Source organism: Callithrix jacchus, chromosome 12, assembly GCF_049354715.1.
Source record: "Callithrix jacchus isolate 240 chromosome 12, calJac240_pri, whole genome shotgun sequence".
NCBI classification, from domain to species: domain Eukaryota; kingdom Metazoa; phylum Chordata; class Mammalia; order Primates; family Cebidae; genus Callithrix; species Callithrix jacchus.
The window spans coordinates 45019284-45038407 of record NC_133513.1 but is presented as its reverse complement, the minus strand read 5'-3'; the positions used below and the strand labels follow the sequence as shown (position 1 = coordinate 45038407).

The 19124-nt window shown below is 40.0% G+C and overlaps 1 non-coding gene across 1 annotated transcript; it reads right to left on the bottom strand.

Annotated features, from left to right (window-relative positions):
• Nucleotides 1–206: 206 nt before the first annotated feature.
• On the bottom strand, nt 207–313 carry LOC118146467 (U6 spliceosomal RNA). The gene has a single exon (XR_004732329.1). It is a non-coding gene; the product is annotated as a U6 spliceosomal RNA (small nuclear RNA).
• Nucleotides 314–19124: the final 18811 nt, after the last annotated feature.

Here is a 19124-nt window from a genome sequence, read left to right as displayed (position 1 = left end):
TTGGTCTATTGATAGTTTCAGCTTCCTCCTGGTTTAGGCTTGGGAGGACACAGGAGTCCAGGAATTTATCCATTTCTTCCAGGTTTACTAGTTTATGTGCATAGAGTTGTTTGTAATATTCTCTGATGATGGTTTGAATTTCTGTGGAGTCTGTGGTGATTTCCCCTTTATCATTTTTTATTGCATCTCTTTGGTTGTTCTCTCTTAAAAATATGGAACGCTTCACGAATTTGCATGTCATCCTTGTGCAGGGGCCATGCTAATCTTCTCTGTATCATTCCAATTTTAGTATATGTGCTGCCGAAGCGAGCACGGCAAAGATTAAACGAAGAGCACTCCAGGATTCCCTACATCTCTACTCATATGTAGATTTATGGTAACTTTACAATAAAATGTTAGAAAATGGGATTTGATTTAGTACTACTAATTATTTTATTCATTCACCAATATGTTTATATATTTTTAAATGCGTATTGAGCGTATACAATGTATTAAGCATGGAGGATGTATTAGTGTTATACCGGACCAAGCACAGAAAGTCAACACCAAGACAAAAGTATGCCAAATTGCAGGGTTTATTGCCGGCTACCATGGAGGACTCACATCTCTCCAACCCGTGGCCCTGAATAGAGGGTGACAAGACTCTTTTTTATACCCGTAAATCCACCTTGGGAGTGGGGGTGAGGAGCGGCAATGGGGATAAAGGCTTCAGACATTTCGAGGGCTAGTGGATTCTGTAAATCACCTCCTGGGCCGAGACCAGGGGCAGGGGGGGGCTCCGGACATTCCAAGGGCCAGGGGACTTTTGTCATTCCGATTGTTACTTAAGTGGTTTACAGAAGTCAAGATAGACATTAGTTTATACATTATCTGGGTAGGGTTACAGATCTTAATTACTTATTACAAGTTGCAGGAGCCGGGATGGAATTATCTTGGGCTGCTTATTCTGGTTATTACCAGTAAGCAAAGGCTAGCAACTCTGGCAGTTACTGATAAGAGAAGGTAAGCAGCTTTTCCTCTTTGCATTCTGCAAGGTAAACTAGCAGTCTTGTTTACAGAAGCCAAGGTTAGCAGTCATTGTGAGGAGAATGGGGTAACTTATTTTTGGAAAACAGCTTTTGTCTTTTATAAAATGGCATTGCTCAGGTTCCAGCTATAGCACATTAGTACACAAAGAAGGTGTGCCCTCCACTTTCCTGGGTAGTCTAGTTGACAAAATATGCAACACATGGTTAAAAGCCTCTATTAATATAAAATTAATCATTTGCATAAGTACTATTAATACAAGGGAAACTCATAGAGTTTCCAAAGTGCAATGATGAGAATTAACATGGCCTACTCCATAAGGGTCAGCAGAGAACATCTTGCTATGCGACTGAGACCTGAGTGATATGAGAAGCTGTGATAAGGGCAATCTAAGCAAAGAGAATAGGTCTACAGGGATGAAAGTCTGGAGAGAGAAAGGATGTGTTGCCTTTCAAGAACTGAAACAGTACATTTGCACTGAATTATGAAGCTCCAGGAGGATTGTGGCAAGGGTGGGCTTTAGAAAGTAGGTTGGGACCTGAGGAATGCGCAAAATTTTGCTTTTATTCTCAGTGAGTCCGGTAGCTGTGGGAGGCTCCCTGAGAAGGGAATGACATGATCTGATTTACATTTAAATAGCCATTTGTGGATAAAATGGATGTTTTATCCTCAGTGTTTTTCTAAGGACTTAAATAATAATAAAATGTAGTGGGGCTCTTTCCTAGAAGGCCAATAGAAAAATCTCACCTCTTCCCTTTTGTTTTGTCTGCAATCATTGGAATTGCTGATGAATAAAATCACAGAAAAAGGAATTCTTGACAACCAGTCAACTCATGTTCTAACTCATGGTCCTACAGTAACCAGAATAAGTTCAACCAGCTGGAAGGGTAGCATCTCCTGAAAACAGAAGATAATGAGCTGAGCTTGGAGGAGAGGGACTCAGAGAAAACAAAAGATAGGGAGTCGGAAAGGAGAGGACATCCAAATCTTAATTCAAGTTTAATTTCATTGGAGTTAATATGAGAAGCATTATCTATAGAGGTGGTGGTCATTTTTTCCATGCAAGGACAGTTCTTAATGTTGTGTGGAAGGAGTCTAGAGAGAGCTGGCTACATTGATGCATTTGGTGTCAGTTGTGAGATCCATTCCCAAGTGCAAGAGAGTGGCAAGGCCAAGGCTGCTACTGGCTAAATGAGTGTTCAGGACAGCAAGTCTAGTATTGTAAGTGCTGAAATGTACACAGGAACTCAGTAGAAGGCCATTCTGGTAGATGAAATTTCTCCTGCCAAGATTTGGATGCAGCAGTGACACTGAGTCCAGGGAGACGATTGACTCCTTGCACCCAGCAATTATTGATGTGAAGGCTGGAGACTACTTTCTGCCCATCTGATTGATGGGGAGGAAGCTCCCTCTTTACTTCTACGTCAGGGTCTGTTTGACTTAGGGCTGGGCCCAGACAGAGTCTGCAGGAGTTTAAGTCAGATTGCTGGCAGTTGGATGGGGCTGGCAGGAGTTGGAAGTGGTTTTCAATCTTTGTTGACAACGTTCTCTTCCTCTTCCTCCTCTCCCTACCAGCTCTCTTTCCCTTCCTCTCCTCCCTCCTGCTCTACCTCCTCCTCCTTCTTTTTTGGTACTATGCTCCTTGTCCCAATCAAATGAAGACAACAAGGATGATACATTAATCCTTAATGTAAATGGATATGCCTTTTGTTTGGAGGATTTATTCTGTCAAATTTTAAGTCAATTTCAAAATTGGGCATTTGAAAGGAGGCAATAAGGCTAAAGAAAGCTCCTGGAAACAAAGTTTCCTATTGGCTCGGGAAGCCAGCTTGCACCTGACAGGTAGATAGAGTCCCAGAGTCTACAGGAGATCTGTTCATGGGTCTGTGCATTAAAACATTCAGAATCCACTGGCAACATGGTGTATCCTTCTCTAGCAACTTTGTCTCAGAGGAGTCACCATTAAGATGCATAAGGATGTCTCATTAGCACAAGTACTTACAAAGTGCAAGACTAAGCTGGATGAGAGGGACCTAGGTTATTAATCAAATTGTATGGGGGGTCAGGGAATAGCCTAGATCTAGGGCTTGGCTGTTCTATGGCTTGCTCAGTGTTCATTTGCTTTGGACATAGCATTGGTATGTTGCAGACATCAGAGGTTAGCCTAGGTTGGAATCTTCAGTGGTGTGGGATCCAGTGACTTCTGAAAACAGGATGGCACTATTTTTCCTGTCTTTGAACTCAAGAGGAAACCCAAAGAAGCCTGCCTTTGCTTACAGCATGTGTTTCAAAATATCAGATCAAAATGTACCCAAGTGCAATGGAGTGATGACAGGCTTTTTTTTTTTTTCTTTGATAGTGGTGTGGAAAATACATGATAATTCTGGGAATGTTCAGTGAGATGTGGCTATCTGATGGACTATTTCCAGATCGTGCTTTTTTTTTTCCTTTAACTGTAAGGTGTAGTAGTTCTTACTGCTGTATATATTTGGGGTAAAGCCTAGACTAGGAACAGCTTGGCACTGACTTGTTACTGTGAAATTCCAATTCTTCAGCAGAGAGCTTTCTGTGCAAGAGGAGGCAGCAAATCATCTCCAGTCTGGGCATCAGGCCACATGGAACTACCAGTGAAACAGTGCATGAGATCATTGTATTTACTTCTGAAAACACCCTGTCCAGGATATTTACTTCTGAAAACACCCTGTCCAGGATATTTACTTCTGAAAACACCCTGTTCAGGACTGCCTACCTGCTCACAAGAAGGAGGATCAGACTGAAGTTAAGAGAAGCCCTCTGTAACCATAATAGCCACAGAAAAGAGCTCTCTAACAATTACAGTCCTCACATAGAAAGGGAATCTGATCTGCCATGCCTAGTTCGGGGGCAATGGCATAGAAACAGGCAGGATGGAGACTGCATCCTGATCATAGCCCAGTGCACTTTTCATCCTACCTGATGGGAGAAAGTGGAAATATTAAACACAGCATATTTCTAAGTATCTTTGGCTAACAGTTGTGTTACTAAATGATAGTTTTGAAGGTCACAGACTCAAATGATCCCAAGAAATGGGATGAATATAAGACAATAGGGAGCAGCGGAGACTTTGGTAAACTGGAGAAAACATGTTAATCTGAAGTCCAACTATCTGGCAGTCAGCTCTGACTAATGGTTTCTATTTTAAAATCTGGGGCCACTATTATCAGATTTTTCAAAGTTTGAGAAGGATAATGCATCCAGAACTTAAATGACATATCTTAGTTTTAAACAATATTGTGTAATTTTGCTGAAAACATTGTGTGGACAGCATCTATACACATCTGTAGTGCTCCACCTGTCCTGGGGATTATCGTTTGTAACCTGGTGCTTTGCAGAGATAATGGTTATGTATGGTAGCTCTCCAGCACACTCTAATTCAATCTAATTCTCTGTGGTATCTAGGTCTGCTGGCAAGGATAGCAACAAAGTGAGTTTTATGCACAGAAAATAAGATTGTGAATAGATGACCTGGCTACAAACTTCTTAGATATTAGAATAATGTGACAGATTCTCATCCCTGGAAATAACCCTGTGTGACCAGGTGTTTCATTCCTGAGGCTTCAGGGACCAATGCATCTTACAAGACCTGAGCGTCCACATGATCTTTGCTTTAGAATTTACTGACAACCACATATGATGAGCACAAACTAGTGCATTCTCTGTACTGTCAGCATAATCTGATTAAATCCCCCCATGTCCAGTGGGCAGGGCTACAATTGCAACTGACAGATCATCCAACTTTAAAGACAGCTTTCACAGCCTGAAGAGGACAAAGCAGAAGCTGCATGCAGGGACAGCAGCACAGGAGACAAAGGTTAGACATCACCCTAGAGGCCCAGCTGTGAATTTCCATCTCTATAGGCTCTGAAAAACAGCTCTTGATTTTACTGAATCATCTCGGCCCACTACTTTGAGAAAATGCGTCTAAATATTTCATGGGCAGCTCAGCCCTTCTCGGAGTCTCCACAGGAAGTCCAAATCCTTCCTCTTTTTCTCATTAATTCACAAAATGTACTTTATTTCACTCGATGGAAAATTCCTTTGCTGGAAAAGGAGGGGAAGCATTGTTATGAAGAAAATGGAATGCAAAATGTTGCCCCAGTCTCTGTGTGAGGGCAGCCAGATCTCAGGGAAGAGCTAGTGAGAGTGTGGGCAGTCCATTCCAGTCCCTCCCTGCTGCTCCATCCTCTTCCATCCACATCCCCATCCAAAAGAGGCCGGGGATGTGGATGGACATCCTCTAGGACAGAACACCCAAGAGCTGTGAATTGGTGCTGGGGAATCTCAAGCCTAAATCTTTAAAATATCCTTAGTAAGGAGGCCCAGGAGAGAGGGACACACACACCACACACACACATGCATGCATGCATATGCACACACACCGCCACATACCTGAGCCCATGATTGTTAGTGCTGCCTGTGGGATGCTGTGCTTGGCTCAGTGTTTGGTGGATATATCTTTGAGTCATGAAACAATAGACATGATGGGTCCATGGCCAGCATCGCTTCCTGGCATAAACTCTAGTTATCACTACTCTCTTGTGAAGCTCAGAAGTTGTTGGAAACGTGTTCCTTTTGACTTTAGATCCCTGATAGAGCACCTAGGCCCAGTCTGAGGGCACTGAGCCCCTTAGGTGGCTCCCTCCTTGCCTCAGTCTTCTTCAGAATGAGCAAAGGCTAGTGGCAGGCATGGAAGTTATTACCAATGCATTTTTAGTGTGTATCAGTGTCTCTAACTCTAACTCACATCATAAAAAAGAAATCAGTTCACATTTTACCTGTCCCTGTCATCCAGGCCTCCTTACTAAGGATATTTCAAGGATTTAGTCTTGCTAAATAACCCTGAATTGCATTGCTAAATCCTAGAGTGGTCCCTCTACCCATCTTCTTCAAGCCAAAGGGAGAACCATCCCTGCAGAATCCTTGACCAGGACAAGCATACTCCTTCCAGGGAATGTACATTCATCAAGGCAGGAACACAAGGTCACAGAAACATCATGGGATTGGTCTACCATCCTCCCCTACCATATTGGCCAAATAGAGATTACGTTACGCTGAAAAACATGTGATCCCCATATCTCAGTGGTTTACAACACAGAACAATTTTTTTCTCACTCATATACCATGTGTTTCATGGATGGAGCATGTGTTTATGTTCCATACCTTCCTCACTCCAGGACCAAAGATCAGCCTAATTTGGAAAAGAGGTTCTCAAGTTGCAGTGTATGAATTGGCTTAAGCTACTTGAACTCATATTTTATTAACCAAAGCAAGTCACCAGGCCAAATCTGAATCCCTGGGAAGGGGAAATATGACACTCTTGGATGAAAGAATAGCTAATACTCGGGAATGACAATACAGTATTTCACACCCATATTCCCTGCAGGGTATGCACTGCCTTGGGAAAAGGAAGTATAAAGCTCAGAAAACTGTCTATTCATTAATCTAACATTAATGGAAGACTTACTATATTCTAGAAATAGCTAGGCATAAGAGATAAGAAATTAGGACACATTCCTACTCTTAGAAAGCTTATATTCTAGCAGGAGGATCAGAAGACAAAGAAACATGTAAATGTGTGGTATATTTGTAATTAAATCTACGGGAAATAGTATAAAAAAAGTAAGAGAGAAAGCCAGGGCATGTATACGTGTATACGTGATGCTTTCTTTAGGCCTGAGATGTCGTGGATTGGCTGTACGTGGAAGGATGGCATGATCCAAGTGACATTTTAAAAGGTCACTCTGGCTGCTATGGACAGAAGTGGAGGCAAAAGCATGAGATGGGCTTTCTCTGGTAATTCGGGCTAGAGCTGGTGGTGATTTGGACCATGATGGTGATGGTGGCAGGTGGTATGAGAAGTGCTCAGATTCTGAGTATATTTTGAAAATAGATAATGGATTGGCTGATGGGCTAAAAAAAGAATTTGAAGAAGCCTTAAATATTTTGTCTTGAGCAATTAGAACAGATTAATTGAATTGATAGAGATGGTAAGCTGCAAGAAGAAAGGTTTTGGGGTGAGGTGCAGGGCAGCCAGGAGTTCAGCTCTGGTCATGTGAAGTTTGACTTTCAGGTGAAGATGTCAAATAAGACCTTGTAAATGTGGTTGTGTATGAGGGCAGATATTTAAATTTTGGAGCCACAGTTATTTTGTCTTTAAAGTCATGAAGCAACATGAGCTGATTCAGGTATGGTGTGGGCAAAGAAATGTTCTGAGGTCAGAACCTTGGAGGAGAAATTAATGAAAGAACCTGGGAGGGAGTGCCCAGCGAGGAAGGAGTGAAACCTGATGAGGAGCGTCCTGGAACAGACAGAGAATGCTCCAAGGAAGAGAGAATGACCAGTGGTGCCCCATGTGGCCAGAGAAAACCACGCAGCCACTGCATTTAGCCCAAGGTGACAGAGAAAAGCTGCAGAGGATTTCTAAGGGGAAAAGTGGCACAAGATTGCTGTCTTTCAAATCGTCTCTGCTAACTTGCAGACTGAGCACACCCAAGCCTATACTGACTCTGAATTACAGGCTATCAGCTGGCTTAGACTCTTCAGCCTGTGGAGTTTGAAGTCACTTTTGGACAGCTGGGTCTCAGGCACTTGCTAATCCACCGAGCAATGTTTGTTTAATCGCATGTAATCCATATAAAACTGGCCCAAATACAGGGAGTTGCATTCAGATGTAAAACTAGTGTGACATCCAAAAAGCATTGAAAAGGAATAAAATTATTTATTATGAAGGGCTTGTTAAGAAGTACTAAAGGGGGATTACTTACTTTCTCAATGCCCAAATTCTGAAATCCCTTTCCTGAGTCTCTCTCCTACCCTTTCACTTAATAGGCACTGAAACTGCAGCTCAATCTCTCCTCTCACATCTACAAACTCTCATAAACTCTTGGTAAACATGTCTTAGGCTGGCTCTTTCTCTGCAACTTTTCCTCTTCTCTGGATTCTATTGTCCATTTTATTTTTTTCCTATCATTCATAGCCTTCTGCCCTTTCTAATGTAGACTGACTTGGCTTTTGTAGGTGGTCCTTCCATTTTCTTCCCTATGACCAAGATTAACAAAGCAAAGGCCAGAAATTTGATGAGGCAAACACAGAAATATTAAAAGGAAAGGAAAGTGGGTAAGCAATGCACAGTTATCCATTTCAAGGTGCCTATTTGTCCTACATGCAATGTGACAGGACTCCTTCTTGGATTCACATCTGTGACCACCTCCCCTCTTGGGTCAGAAGTCCACACGAAGATCACCCAGTGAAAGTTCTCAATGTACTGCTCTCTGGGTACCTGTGTCTACCCAGGTTCATAGAAGGATCTCTAGCCAGAAGTATGGCCCATCATCCTCCGCCCTGACCACTGCTAAGAAATTAGACTCTGCTTCTGATTTGACCTATTTCTCCTCCCTTTTCGGATATGTGGATGGGTTGATTTTCCCCTTTGAGAATTTGCCAAAAGCAAAAATAACAATCCCAACTGCCTGTCACTTAAACAAGAGATGTATTACATTTATCACAAAATACATAATACAAGAGAGATAACAATATAAGTTTAACATCGAGTCAAGATTTCAACTCCAGTCAAGTTAGTTCTTCCCAAAATTATTTTTTGGCTCCTATTCTGTGGCTGGCTTGCTGGATCCAGTACCTGATGCCCAGACAACAGTCAGGAAAGAGAATCAGAGGCCCCTGAGGAGTCAGAGCTACAGCCCTGGGGTGGCTTCTGCAGTTCTGCGTGTGAGAGTCTGCATGAGCGCTTTCGTGGGATGAGAGACTGCAAAACTCAAAATGGTGTCTGGCTTCTCCTGCCTGTGTTGCGTGTGGTCTGTTCTAGGGTGGTGGTGGGGAGGAATGGCTACCTCCGCTCCTGCAATAGCAGGAGGGCATGGCAGAGGTGAAGCCGGCTTTCAAGTGAAATTAAGGAGGTGAGGAGTAGGGTCTCAAGCTGATGATCCCCATTGCCACCTTAGTCCCTCAGGGAAATCTGAAGTGCCATTCCTAGCAATCAAAGCTTATTTAGTATCCCTTTAAACACACAGTCCTATATCCCCCTGGACTGAAAATAACAGCCATTTCCATGGTTACAGAGACTTATTTTCTAGGAAACAATACAAGATGTTCCAAAATAAATAATCGAAAAAAAAAGGAAGTTACGGCATGTGCCTAAGAGTATGTGTGTGTTCTGTTCCTATGTGCCCTGACCCTTTCCAATATTCTATTCCAAACATAATTGTGCTCACCCTTAAGAGATAGCAAGCTCTGTGAAGATAGGCATTGTGTTTGTTGCACTCATTATGTACTCTCAGAGGAGATCCTGACCATCCTTACACATGTTTAATAGTTGAAAACAGAGTATCATCAGAGTTCCGTCTGCTTGAATGAACACTTCCATGCTGACTTTTGGGGCTTCAACCACCATATTAGAGGCTCACAGATGATCTAGTGCCTGAGCTGAATTTGAGTTTGCCACATCTTTTGGGTTAAGATTTGGACCACCTCTTAGACTCCATAAAGGATAGCTTCAAGGAACTCAGCCCCTTTAGCTCATAACCCACTTATTTTCACCTTTATTCCTCTTCCACCCCAGCAATGGTTTGAGAAACAAGCATAAAAATGGTAAAAACTAAAAAATGAGTCCATCTCTGATCTGAAAGATCTCAGGATTCGAGGTAAGCAACAAACAGTGCTGAATCCTGGATTTCCCCTTCCTTTTATAACTGCCCACCAGAAAGTGTCCTGACGTTCTCTCTTGCTCTCCTATAGACTGGGATGGGATAGTAGTGAGGGCATGAGAGGACCAGGGTTTGCCAGGAACAGACAACAAGGCTATTTCCTTGTCTGAGAGTCAATGGTGATGGGAAGTAGGGATGGTGGTAAAAAGCATTCACCAGGAGGCATGGAGAAGTTTTCTCAGGAGTTTCAAAGCATGTCTCTGACAGATGCAACCAAATACAAGAAGACTCTAGAGAAAAGCATCGAGAACACAAAGGTGAAGACCTACATATCCAGTAAGGAATTCTGCCGGTCACTCTGATTTGTTTTGTCAAGGATTGTTTATATACTTTGCCCTGATACTAGTCTGATTATGTTAAGCAGCTATATAATTCTATCGTGGGACTCTACTTTGATTTTTTAACTCATTTCTTATTCATGTACGTTTACATTTATATCATTACTCTTTTATGCTGTTGTTATAAACAGTGCTATAATATGCATATAGCATCACAACTTGTGCTCTAGTTTCTTAGGATTCCCCAAATTTGGATTTGTCAAGTCGAAAGTGAAGACATTTTTAATTTTGACAGAAGGCAAAGTTACAAAGCCTACCAAGTTTGTGGTAAAGTCTCATCAACCAGTAAGTGAAAGACTTTCATCATACTTAACAAACAGTAGTATCTTTTGTAGTTTTACTCATCTAATATGTGGCAATCTGTATCTAATTATATAATTAATACTTACGAATAAAGTGTATTAGTTTCTTACAACTTAATAACTTTGGTACGTCTTTTTGTAAAAGCTTTAATAAAATTTTTGACTCTCTTTTCTTACTAAGTTGGCACTGGTCTTTTTATTTGCAAAAATGTTTTGTATATTAATGGCAAGGGATATATGACTGTTTTATGTTTTGCAAAATGTTTCTAAGAGAGCAACCATGTCTGTTTGCATACAATGGCTTTTCTGTCCATTTGCACAGTTCCCAGCCCAGAGTGGACACTCAATAAACATGTGCTAAAGATGGAATAGATGCACAATGATATCAAGTCTGTGAACGCAAAAGCTTCTGCCTGACTGTAACCTTTTCAGCATTGACTTACTAGCTAACGTTGCCTCCTTGTCTACCTGAGCCTCAAGAGTATATCTGGTTCTATCCATAGGCACAGACACTTTCTTCTTGGTAAATCTTCAGTCTTTCTGGTACATTCCTCCCAGATCATCGACAGAACTCTTACCCACGTGAGCACAACTCTTCCTTTGCAGCCTATTAACTAGGAATGATAATTGTCCAAGGAAAGTCTTCAGTGATAAAATACACAATTACTTGTATAATTCAGCTTTGTTCTGTTTGTAATGATTTGAACAATAAGTAAGATATTTGATATTTCTTTTGCATTTAGCTCATCATGGATGGTGTCCTCCAGTTATTTCTATGTGGGCTCATTCAGGTGAAACATCCTCCTCCTAGAGAAAAAAAAAATTCAAATGTCAATTCATCCTGAGCAAAATATAACCATTAAAGCCTAAATATGACAATTCTATTGTTCTTAATCCTTCTAGATAGTAAGGAAGACTGTAACACACAAAAAAAGTCAAACAACATTTTCTTCAATAAAATAATTCAACCTTTGAAGGTAATTTTAGCCTCTTCTTGACATTCCTGGAAAAAGCCTGACTTGTCATCTCCTGTCCAGAGACAAGGCTCATCTTGGTGCTGATATAAACACAGTTATGACTTCTCCCCTAATAGCTGAAATGTAACAGCTGTAACTTGTCAAACATTGGGCTGGACACTGAACCTCCTGCATTATCTCTCTCTATGAAATAATTTGTGAAACACCTGACCTACATGGTCTGTGTGTGAGAGCAGGCAAAGCACAAATACATTTCTAAGGATGTATACCTTTTTAGCAGGGGGCTTGCCGAAAAAAAAAAAGGTTCTCATGCATTGTCTCATATAATAGATACTTCGCTCAACCTCTAGGGGTGAGAGTGGGGTATCCTCCGTGGACTGGGAAAGTAAAAATTGTGGGGACTCCAGGAAGCATTTTCTTCCCATTAAATATACAAAAATCTATGGCAGAAGAGGTTAAATATTTTTATAGAAATTCTATTTACTTCAGTTCATCTAGAAACTCTTACATACCTAATATGTTTGAAATAATGCACAGGATAAAGGAAAAAAATTAATTTTCTACATTAGAAAAATTGAACCCTAATTCATAAGAATATTATACCATAAAGAATATAAAGATGGTGTCAGATTCAATTCAGTTGAATTCAAGAATGATGTTTTTAAGCACATAATGCATGAAAAGCACCACAGAACATAAGATAAAGAAAACAATTCCTTGTACCTTGGCAATTTACTGTTAAATTGTGAAGTGTCTATACAGCCAGTAAACGCCTAGGAAGTTTGTGAATCTAATAATCCCCCCAGGGAGCATGAGCCTATGACAGCACAGGACTCTCTCCATGGAGCTAATGGAGGCTAGCATTCTAAATCACAGCTTTAGTCTCTGTAAGCCTTAGCCTCCTTGGCTAAAATAATTTTTGCTATTGCTATGTGCACCAACCAGCCTGATATCACTGCAAAGAGAAGGATGTTAGGATGCTACAGGACTCCGTGCAATGCTGTTTTTCAAGGCAACAGGAATGAGCAGGATGTACAATATGTCTCAATACTCCTTTAACACTCCTAGATTAAGAACAATGCATCCTTATGCTACTCTATCACCTGGTTTCTCAGGGATTATCCTTCCTGTCTTGGTATACTTTGGACATATTTTGGAACCAGATCTCTTTGTGACCCAAAACAGGGAAAATCAGCAATCTCAGAACTATTATTGCTTGACTTCTCAACAAGGACAGGAACTGAGCAACATATTAGGTGAGAAAATCCGTAACCAATGGCTTGCTCAGTATGGATGCGTTGAGTAAGAGTAGATGTCAGGACCTCTGGGAAAACTGAAGGCTGAAGGAGGTTGGAACTGAAGTTATATTTTTAGGTAGGACATATAAATTATTATGAGCTCCACATTTTTTTCTAAATCTGTACCTGCTCTGGTTCATTTTGACCTAAACATCTTTGGAATGACTGAAGGCAAAATGTATTAAAAATGTTTTCTTCCTTTTTATTTGAGCCCAGGTATAATCTGATACTATAAAATAGTCTACCTTAAACAAACAACCAAACCAATCAAACAAACAGCAACTTTGAGAGTTGAGACTTGGAGAGCAAGACACCGAAGTCAAATAAGAATTCGTTCTGAATACTTTAACAGGAAAGGTATGGCTCATGGTTCAAACTGGGCAAGGGTCTGGAACACAGGGATGTGCACACATCGGGAAAAGCTGAGATTATTTTCAGCTTTAGGAAAGCACAGCAGTTATTCAGAAAGGAAGTGAAGCAGAAGAATAGACCCATATGAGCTGTGGGAGAATTTATTTAGATAAAATACTATTATACATCCTGGAAGCTGGCCAAGACACATGGTTTGTTCCTGGCTCTGACTTCTGATCTTGCCACATTTAATTTACTTTTCTCTTTCTGACTCTGTAAATACAGTTTTAAAGATGATATTGAGGTATAGAGGAAGGCAGTGGGAAAATCTGCAGTCACAGCGTATTTATAATTTAGGGGGGACCCATGCATTATGCAAAATGGTTCTGTTCTTTCCAAACCAAAGCCAATATATGACATCAGAAGGCCTTCCCATGGTTCTTCCAGGGAACAGAAAAGAGAATCATTTAAGACAGCTGACAGAGAGGGACACAAATTCCATCCCCAGACTTCTGCCACTGATATTTTTGTCTGTCCACCTTCTCCTTTTAGGGAAGTTAGGCAAGGGGTAGGCATGGCCAGCAGGATCTGAGTCGGAATGGAAAACAGAATATCTTTTATCTTCAGTTATCATTCAAGATCCAGAGAGCAAACACTAAATGTATGTTGTCTGAAGGTCATGGAACTTAATTCTGCAGTTCTAAACATGGCCATTAGATGAGGGGGTGGAGATGACATGAAAGTGGTGTCCTTGGAAAAATATTGGAAGCCTTACATAGAGAGAAATGTGGGTCTTAGTGTGAACTAAGTATGTCAATAGTAAGGGGGAAAATTTAGGGTAGGCAAATAACAGGTGGTCACAGAATTTCATTTTCTGTGATCCCATGTACCTGGTTGATTTGTGGTTGCATCGGTTTGTAAGAGCTGAGTATGTTTATTCAAAGGGCTGGGCAGAGGAACTCTTCCTTCCCCCTATTAAAGGCCCATGTTTTCCTTGCCATGTCAAGTGGAGATTTTGGAAGTCATTTTCTAGGAGGAAGCACAAAGGAAAAAGAAAGAATTATCCATCAATTACATTCAAGACCCAAGTTTACTAAAAGAGAACTTTCACTGCCAGTCTCTGGCCATGTTGGACCTCCCAAGCACTTATATTTAGAAGTATGAGTTGTGCCATTGTCTGTCTAACTTGGCTTGGAAGCTGCTCCTGCCACACTGGGCTCAGAGAACCCATCATCTCTAGCATACTCATGGCCTAGCACACACAGATTCTTTTAGATGCGAATTCAGAAAGGGAGGCAGAAGTACCAAAACATCCAAACCTCAGGATAATATGAGGCTTTGTAGAACATATGATTTATCTTAAGTAAAGCATTCTGAATTAGTGTGTATCCCTCAACTTCATGCATCCCAACCCATTCCTCTGTTTCCCAGGTTGTATTCTCAAACCGCATCATTTAGTCCACTGTCGGTGAACATTGCTTCAAAGTCTCTGGGGTCCTTTATTCATTCTAGATGCTGATGCCCAGGCCTCCTTCTGTCTATGATAGTCACAGTCTTCACTCTGGAGGGGACTGTCTTAGATGAAGCCTTCAGGCTTCTTTCAATGTTTTGAAGTTCCTATTCCTGTACCTCCGTCCTAAGCACTAGTCCTTTTTGTTTGACCCATTGAGTTTGCTTAAAATGCATTCAGACAAGCCAGGTGGTAAGAGTATGACCCTCTTGGCAGACTCCAGCTTTTTCACCTGAGCCTAGACAGACATCTGGGACAATCCCTGCTATGGGAAATGCCATAAATCTCTCTTCTGTCCTGTTACCAATCAAGTTAGTGGCTGCTTCCTCTCCTTGCCTGATGGCTCTTGTCCCATCACGCCCACACCACTCCATACCCCATCAGAGTCTAGCCTCATTTCCCACAACCTCACAAAAAGCTGCTCTTCAGCTACTGGCCCCAGACACAGGCAGGCATTTGAGATTTCTCTGCACTGTTTGACAAGGTGGGCTGCCTGCTCCTTGAAACTCTCAGAGTTTGCTTTTCTTAACATTACACTCTCCAAGGTGTTCCTCTGTGGCCTCCATTAGTCTCCTTTCCAGCAATTGCCCCACCTCCACCACCAACTATTGACATTCTCCAATTTTCTTCTTGTCAGGCCGAGGGTCGGCATAAGGTGGTTAAGCATGTTTGCTCCGACACTCAACCACTTGGGTGTGAATCCCAGGTTGGTCACTTGCACTCTTGGACAAGTTTTTTTAGCCTCTTTGTGAATCAGTTTCCCTGTGTATGGGAGAAATAACTCTAGTGCCTAACTTACAGAATTATTCTAAGTATTAAATAAGTGAATATATACATAAATTGCCTCAAACAATACCTGATCACACAGTGAGCACTCAATGCCTATATTCTGTTCTGATTATCAGTCTCTCATCCTTTCTAAGAGTTGTAACTACCACTTTTACACTCTTAAATCTATTTCAGTAACTCAAAACTCTCATTTTAGTTCCAAAATATATTTCCATTTTCCACATTCTTTGATATGCCAGAAGAACATACAAATCAGCATGTTCAAACTAAACTCATTATCTATGTCCTAAACCCAGCTCTTTTTCCTGCATTTCACATCTGGGTTAATAATACTGCCATCTTCTGGGTTGTCATAATTAGAATTCTGAGTTCTTATCTATGACTCCCCCTCTCTCACCTTCCACAATTTTGTACCAAACTCTATTTGTCTTTCAAAATAGTTCTTAAATCCTTTTGTAATCCTTCTTTAACGTAAAACCTTCAATTCAATTCCTTATCATGTCTCACTGATTATTACAATAATTTTCTTTCTCCAATTTTACTCATTTCTCTAAATCTGTTTCTTTAGAAAAAGCAATCATGTTTCATTCCTGTTCTTAAAAAGTAAACAAATAGGCTGGGTACAGTGGCTCAGGCTTGTAATAATCCCAGGACTCTGGGAGGCCCAAGTGGGTGGATCACCTGAGGTCAGGAGTTCAAGACCAGCCTGGCCAACATGGTGAAACTCCATCTCTACTGGGCACGGTGGCTGGTGCCTGTAATCCCAGCTACTCAGGAGGCTGAGGCAGGAGAATTGCTTAAACCCGGGAAGCAGAGGTTGCAGTGAGTTGAGATGGAGCCATTGCTTTGCAGCTTGGGCAACAAGAGCAAGACTCCATCTCAAAAAAAAAAAAAAAAAAAAAAAAGTAAACAACAAATAAAACAATAGCAACAACACCAGTGCCTTCATGGGATCTTCAATGCCTAAAGGAGGGAATTATAGCCTATATTCTTCTCTCCAAAAACTACCCTTGACTACATTCAACTCACATCTATCACTTTTTACCTAAGTATCCAAATCTCTGGTACTGAAAAGATTCATAATTTTTCAAATAAGTCATATCTTTCACCTCTCTTTGTAACTATTTCTCCCATTTTCTCTATTTGACAAGACCTACTCAGGTTTAAGGTCCAGAACAAATATTCCTTTTCCCAGGCAGCCCCTCGGCACTCATCCCAAAGCCCAAGGCACACTACTGGCCTGATTCTGAGATCTGTCTTCTCTTTGTACAGCCCTGGCTGCTGAACTTGTAACAGTACAATGATAATTATTTCTGTCTAGCTCTCTTAGCTGTGGTATTGTAAAATAATGATCTTTTATCCTATGCATTTGACATGGCTTCTGGCTCATATTAACACTAAGTGAGACTCTGTTGGTTGTAATTTTCTAGGAGTATTTCTTCTTCTTGCAAGTGTCCCTGCCAGGGCTTTGCCACTGGGTTTGCCTGGTGACTCCTCCTTTTTGGCCAAGGCAATTCTTGGTTTCTGCTGAGTGCCTGAGTGCTGGAAGTGAGTCCTCTTAACTCATTGGCATTGTCACTTATCTGAAAGTGGGAACTTTTGATAACTGAGTAAAAATTTTGCCTTTCTGAGTAAAACTAATTCGGTTAATGAAAGGTTTCCCACTGAGACTCACCTAGAATTCATATTTACCCAATTCAACATGTTTTATGAAAAGTTACAATATTATACCTGTCAGGATAAGTGCTTATATCTTTTTAGAAATATTTTGGTCCATTTTGCCTAATTTGGGGGATTTCAAGTATTTTTAGATTCAGAAGTCTTCCATTTATGAATTTTACATTACATTATATACAATTCATCAAATGCATTTCTTTTCATGTTATGGCCTACATTTTGCTCTTTAGGGACTATTTTAGGAGACTTCGTGCACTATGAGGACTTATAAAACAAATCAGCTGATACCCAACTTGCTATTTTAGTGGAGCATTATACTTTGCTATTATGAATGAAATGACTTTAGCTGCCATATTTTAATAAGTAATCTATATCATAAAGTGATACTTAAAAATAGCTATAGTTACACCCCATAAAAATTTAGCTTAACACTTTTAATTTGTAGGTTGTTGCTTTCACTGTCAAAATAGTATACAATCATTAAATAAAATTTGGAAGTAGGATAGGAGTAAGAAAAAACTTCCTTAGTTATCATTAAAAGTTCATAATATTAACATATATTACTCTTCACTCTTTCTATGATTATTGTTGCAATTTTTATTTAATATTTTGTATCATATCTTTATTTTCATGTAGCTTTTACTTATTTGATACTGTGTTGATACAAATATTAATAAAATATATGAGATATGAGGTTCATCATGTAATTGTAGTTCATTCATATTCACTGTTGAACATTATTCTGTTTTACAAATATTCTGGGATCTAGCAATTAATTCTATTGATTGATATTATAGTTTTACTAAAAGAAAGATTTATCCTATAATATTCTATGAATATTAATGATAACCAGATGTATATTTATGTGGGGAGGAGGTAGAACAAAGTACTGTATCCAAGGGTACAGTTGTTTCCAAATGCTTAGGTCAGAAAACAATCTTATTTCCAGCTCTGTTAGTTGAGGTAAAATTATTTTCTAAATAACATCCCACAAGTATGCAAATACTAGCTGTTCCATAAACTTTTAACATTTGCTCTTTTGAGGGTTAAAGCCAATTTAATGATGATTCATTATATTTTATATAATTGACATAAAATAAACTGCGTATAATTTGATGAGTTTCACAAATACATACACTCTTGAAGCTACCACTGCTCTCAAGATAATACACATATCTATTTTACTCCACCCCTGAAAATGTTCTCCTGTGCCTTAGTAATCTAGTCCTGATGGCCTTCTCACTCTACCTCCCCATCCCTAGGCAACCACTGATCAATTTCAGATTCGTGTGCATGGTGGAGATCTATTTAAAAATGAAATCATGCAGTATACAATTTTTGCCAGGTTTCTTCTTTCACTCTACTTAATTATTTAAAAACTGTTGTATATGAAAACAGTCCATTTCTATTTATTGCTGAGTAGTTTGCTATTGTATAGTTCTATATAACAATTTGGTTTTGTGCTGAGCAGTTTTCAGTTCGGGGCTATTTCAAATAAAGTTGTATGAGCTTTCAGATACAAGTTCTCGTATGTTTATATGCTTTCATTCATACTGGGCAAATACCTAGGATAGAATGACTGAATTACGAATTAGTTTGTTAACTTTTGAGAAAATCGCAAAAATATTTTCCAAAGTGTATATGCCCTTCTACATGCTTTCCAGCTGTGTACAGAAGTGCCAGTTTCTCCACTTCCTTGTCAGCACATGGCATGCTCCGTTGTTTTAATTCTATGCATTCTTATAGGTGTGAAGTGGTATCTCATTGCAGTTGTAATTTCCAAATCCCCAATGACTAACAATGCTCAGCATCTTTTTCATGTGCTTACATGCCATATCTCTTTTCCTGAAATTTTTTGCCCATTCTTTTTACTGGGTTTTAAAAACTGTCATTATTGAATTTTGATACTTTTTTATATATTCTGGATGTAAGTCATTTAACAGATTGTTGATTCGCTAATATTTTCCCCCAATCTGTTCTCATCACTTCATTCTGTTTATAAATTCTTTCGTAGAGCACAGGTTCTTTGATGACATCCAGTGTTTCTTTTTCTTTCTTTTTTAATGTGTAGATCATATTTATAGCAATTGTATTAAA